The 5,741-nt window shown below is 39.1% G+C and overlaps 1 pseudogene; it reads left to right on the top strand.

Moving 5' to 3' along the window:
* Window positions 1-2,002: 2,002 nt before the first annotated feature.
* On the top strand, window positions 2,003-3,686 carry LOC118850902 (annotated as a pseudogene).
* Window positions 3,687-5,741: the final 2,055 nt, after the last annotated feature.

Genomic DNA, 5,741 nt, shown 5'->3' with positions numbered 1-5,741 from the left:
CAGCCACTAACTAGCTGTGGACCTGGACATACCAAAACTACTCTGGGCCTCAGTGGTACCTATTAAATGATTAGAGTAGGTCAGATGATCTCAAAAGTCCCACTGAACAACAACAATTAACAACAACGATCCACTTGCTTCTTTCTGATCACTTTTGATTTACCCTAGAACCAGTCGCCTAGTTGGGAAACTGTTTCCAAATTACCAGTTCTAGGGGCAAATGTGAATTGGTAACTGATTAACAATAATTTAACAGGAAGGGTAACAGAACAGTGCACACTCCTTTGCCTGCATTAATGTTTTATTAGATCTCATGCTTTGGGGTTTTTGTTATAGTCTTCTTGTTTTTTCACATTCTGGCAAGAAAATATATAGCCATAACCTCATGATTTATCATTTTTGAAAGAAAGGTATGTTCCCAAAAGGACAATGATGACAACAACAAGAATAAACCCCACTGCAAATGCCTGTATCCAGGAAATAAGGGAACACTGAGTCCGCTGAAATTATTTCTGGTATCCATTTTTAAAGATTTTATTGAGGTGGTGATGTGGTGAAGTATGGTGAATATTCAGACAGCTCTTGGTGCCTGGACAAACATTAGATCATGCTGACTCTCAAATAGGGAATGAAAATTTGGAAATGAAAAAAGCATATGAATATTACATGTGGAGACATACGGGAATAAAATGAAAATACTGATGGAGTTTCCAAAAAATTTATTTACAAAAAGTTAAAAAAAAAACCACTGCTATGTGGTAAATTTGGCATTCATGGAAAATCATTCAAAGAAAATAAGTGGTGCAATGAATAGAGCAGGAAGACCTGAGTTCAAATCTAACCTCAGACACTTTTTAGCTATGTGACCATGGGCAAGTCACTTAACCCTGTTTGCCTCAGTTTCCTTATCTGTAAAATATGCTGAAGAAAGGAATGGCAAACTATTATGGTATCTTTGTCAAGAAGACCCCAAATGGGATTACAAAGAGTTGGATGCAACTGAACTACAACAGAAAGGATATAAAATGCAATGAGTCTTAATTTGTGTAGTGTGTGCATAAGAGTACACACCTGAGCATTCTTTAAGTTGAGGACTGGGGTTTTTTCTTGTGGGTGTCTTCTCCATCTCTGTCTTCCAGAACTAAGTTTCTCTGATGAACCTTTATCTGCAAGTGGTTTGTGGTTCTATCAAGGAATGATGGGAAATGAACTCCTGTGACTCTCTGCATTAGCAGTTTTATTGATAGCCTCCTCCATTTTCTGAGCTGAACTCTCCTGAATTCACATAGAAAAGAAAAAATGAATGGGATCTCCTTTTAACCACTATGAAAACTTCTAAGCCAATGCAGAGTTCTTCTTAACTATGCAATTTCACTGAATAATAGGTTAGTTATCAATTCTTAGAAGTGATTTTAGTGTATAAATAATTTGTGAAGCTTTCAGTTGTTATCCATAGGCACTACCTGCAATGATCCACATTACTTAACACAAAAATTTCAAAATAAATGCTTTGCTAATAAAAATCATCTACATATAACAAGGAGGCATAGCTGTTGAGGCAACATTTTTGCCTAAATAGTTGCTCCATTAGACTATAAGCTTCTTGAGAGTAGGGACTGTTTTACTCTTTCTTTGTATCACCAGGACTCCGTACAGTGTCTCACACTTAATCAATGTTTGTGGACTCACTAACACCACTGCTCACGGAAAGGAGAAAGTGATTTCCTGGCAGACTACACATTTTTCTCCCACTGGATAATTTTGGGGTAGGACTTGATTAGTGAATTTCTTCTAAGATTACTTTCCATCTGTTCCAGTTAGAAAAATAGATAAAACTGAGCTCCCTGAGATCAGGGACAATTATTGTTTTTTTTTTCCTTCTCGCTTGTTTTCATTTATTTATATTTTTTTTATATTCAGTGCTTAGCACAAAATGGACACTTAGTAAATGCTAGGTGATTGACTAACAAGCCATCCCAGGAGGCAGGAGGCAGCCCCAGGTATGTTGGGTGAAGTAGGACTCTGTGAGGATTTTATATAGGAAGACAGTGATCTTGCTACCAATGAGCTCAGCATATACGATTAATACCAGAGACCATTGCTTTAGTGAGGTAGGCAGGACATCAGTGTAGATTGTCAGAGAAGGCAAGTGAAAAGTTTGTCAAACAGCTGCTAGAGAAGAATGAATCTCAGAGGGGACAGTCCCAATATCTTCTGCTCATGGTTGCTTACAAGGTCCTGATCACACTGGGGTTAACCCTGCTTACTGCCTACTTTGTGATTCAGCCCTACAGCCCTTTACCACCTGAACCAGTGCTCTCTGGGGCTGACACCTGGCACTCTCTGATCCACCATACGAAGCTATTGTTCCTGCCCATTGTCAAGAAGTATATGCTTGAAAATAAGGGATCTGTTCCTTTGTTTAATTATGATGAGCCCCCAAGTGATGATGGATGCTCAGAATGTGATGACTAGTAGAAAATAGCCTGCAACATGAACAATTCCATCATCCCTCCCAGCTGTACTGGCTGTGCATTTCTGTTGTACCTGGGTGAGAGTGGTTCACAGTCCAACCCAGGCCATGCCAACACAGACCTAGCCCCAGCAAATCAAGAGCAGGTCTTGGGAACCAGAGAATAAGGAGCAACAGTGGCTGCTTCCAGAATTCTCAGCCCATAGATGGTAAGGGGTCTCCAGGTGGTGCCAACCTAGGCAAAATTACCCTCTCAAAATTTGAAAACCTCCGCCCTTTGCTGATTAAGATTGGACAGTCTCTGACATCCAAGGAGCTTCAGTTTTTTCCTTGTCAACATTTCCCTTTGAGTTTCCCATGAAGCAAATCTCTATATAGAACAGTCTGCATCAGTTTTTTTTTTTACCATGTTGTTTTAACAATCTGGCTAGCAGCTTCTGTGGGGGTATAAGATTCACACACAGCCAGCACCCAGAAAGCTGCCAACAGCACAGGTTCTTCTGATCTGCTTAATTAAGGAAAGCAAGGTGAAGGGGTTGACAAGCTTACTTTTAATTCAGCATTCAAATATCATTCAGTTAGTTCAGAGGAAAAAGCCAGCACCCTGAACTTCAGAACAAAATGCAAACAAATTACAAACATCAACAGACTTCGTCTGATTCAAATCCCAACACCTAGTTACCAGAGTTCAACAAAGTCTCAGCATCCGGGTTTACAAGCTGGAGGGCTCCTTAGCTACAGCTGCCCAGAGTCTGCTCATCAACACCATCTCCAGAGCCCCACACAAATGGCTCTGTCCTCCCTTCTTATAGGGCTTCAGACATCATCAAACATCATCTGAATCACCAGAGCTCAGGCTCTGGTGATTGGTTCTTGAGTTGGCCCCTCCCCTTAGGACCCTGGGAGGTTCACATCCACACAGATTAGGTTAACACCTGATGGGGTTTGGGCCTGGGGCTTAGCACCTAGTAAGGCTCACTGAATTACTCAAAGAAAACAAAGGCTATTTTGCTTATCAACACACATGTTCAATTCCTTGCCATCTCCCAAAGATGTCTCTTTCAAAAGCTGCTTTGTTGCCCACCAACCACACGTACTAGGGAGTAAGATGGATACGGTGCATGATCTATTTGTTACTGGCAGTGGTGACGGCATCATGTACCTCACCCCTCCTATCAAATGCAGAAAGCACTATGATATTGTGGTGATGTAACTGGAGCCAAGGGACATTGGTTATGCTAGTATGGATTGTTGGACCATGAGGAACAGAGCCCTTGGTGATCTGTGATGGAGCCACCCACTTAGAAATATAGAGAAACTGGATTTTGTCATAGCAGAACCAGTAGAGCTGAAGAGAAGATCAGGTTGATTGGGTGGGTGGGGCAGGAAATTAAAAAAAGACAAAAAAAGAGGGAATAAAAAGGGCAGGAAAGGGAGAGAGAGAAAAGAAAAAGACTAGACACTAAGAAAACACTTCAGATTACATCTTGTACATTTGAAAGTATCCAAACAAACTGTTATATAGATGCAAAGGAATATTATTGTATTGTAAGCAATGTTGAAAGAGGTGGTTTCAGGGAATGTTGGTTAGTATGAACTGACTCAGAGTGAGAAGAGCAGAACCAAGAGAATATTTTTTTTTTACAAAAACACTACCAAAAATAAAAATAACAATGAAAGACTTAAGAATTCTGATCAATGCAATAACCAGCCATTATTTTATAGAACAGATGATGACAAATGCTACCCACTTATCAACTTCCTAACAGAGAGGTGGTAGACTCAAAAGGCAGAATGAGACAAACATTTCAGACATGGCCAATGTGAGAAGTCATTTTCCTTGACAATGCACATTTGTTACAAAGCTTTTTTCCTTCTTTGTCATGGAGTGGGGAGAGAAACAAATTCTTGCTAATTGAAAAAATAATAATTTTAAAAATAAGTAGAAGGCAAAGCAGAAGAAATGCCAACCTCATCAAAATCATTGTCAGTTCCAACTCAATGGGTCTACCATTGTGTTCCTATAGGAAATGACAGACAATTCTCAACATTTGCATGTTAAATTTTTGGGACTTCAAGTATTCTTATATTCCTGTATTTTTATTAGTAACCTCATTTTCGTTGGAAACTATGCACATTTATGGCTATACAGAGTAGAAGGGGGAAAATGATTGCATCATTCAATTTCTGAGCTTGAATGGTGACAGTTGACTTCAAGCTGATGTGTCTTTCACCATCTCCAATGCCATCCACAGTCCATGAAGGACGAAGTGTTTGGAATGACATCAAGACCTCACCAGTCTTGGAGTCTTCTGACAGAAACGCTAGTCTCAGAGCCTTCCAACAGCAGTGACTAAAAATCCTGGCAATTTCTCCCTTGATTTTCTGAAGGCAGCCAAGGTCAAGAGGTTTACAGGTTTACAACAGCATATATGCACAGTATGATGCTGTCATACCACCATCTGATACAGTGAAAGGTAAGATTTGGGTTTTTAAAAAGTTTTAGTTTTAAAATTTTTATTTGCTATACATTGTTTATGGTACTATAGATTTCGTATGATATAAAAGTGAATATTGTCTGAAATCAATGTCTTCTTTTGTTGAGATAGCACAAAAGATCACGGAATTCTAGAGAATTGCCAGTAAGAAAAAATGTTTTGCATGTTACGAATTTTATTTAGTCTACTGCATTTTATGGATTATTTCATAGTTACTGTGTTAGGAAAAGTTCATATTATCAGAATTAATGTGGCTTTTTACCAAACAAATTATATGCACAAAAGTGTATTTTCAGCAATCTCTAGCAAAAGATTACAGCTTGTTGTGGTTGTGGGAACATAATCCACTATTTACCATAGGTTCAATTTTTCAATATTCATTTTTTTTTTTACCTTCAAGCCTTTTTCTAGGAATATTGCCTGCTCAAAAGTGAAGGATTGACTATATTGCCATCTCCCCATATACACCTCTCCATATATGTATTCCTGTCTCTCTCATTGGATTCCAATGCTCCAAAGGAAACTGCTATCTCCAGGCCCAAGGTAAATCCCTACATTTACTAGGATGAGGAGAAGACTGTCCCTTCCTGCAAAACAATGTCTTCCAGGATTTCTAGCCAGCCTCTGAATGGCTCCTCTCTAGCTTGCAGAAGAATTGGCCACTCTCAATTATGGGAAATTAAAGAGATAATTTTGATTGTATGAAATTGAAAAGGCTTTGCACAAACCAAACTAATGCAACAAAAATTAGAAGGAAAACAGGAAACTGG

The sequence above is a fragment of the Trichosurus vulpecula genome, chromosome 5, assembly GCF_011100635.1.
Source record: "Trichosurus vulpecula isolate mTriVul1 chromosome 5, mTriVul1.pri, whole genome shotgun sequence".
In the NCBI taxonomy this organism is placed as follows: Eukaryota; Metazoa; Chordata; class Mammalia; order Diprotodontia; family Phalangeridae; genus Trichosurus; species Trichosurus vulpecula.
The sequence above is the reverse complement of the archived record's forward strand: the minus strand, read 5'-3'. Positions and strand labels throughout refer to the sequence as shown.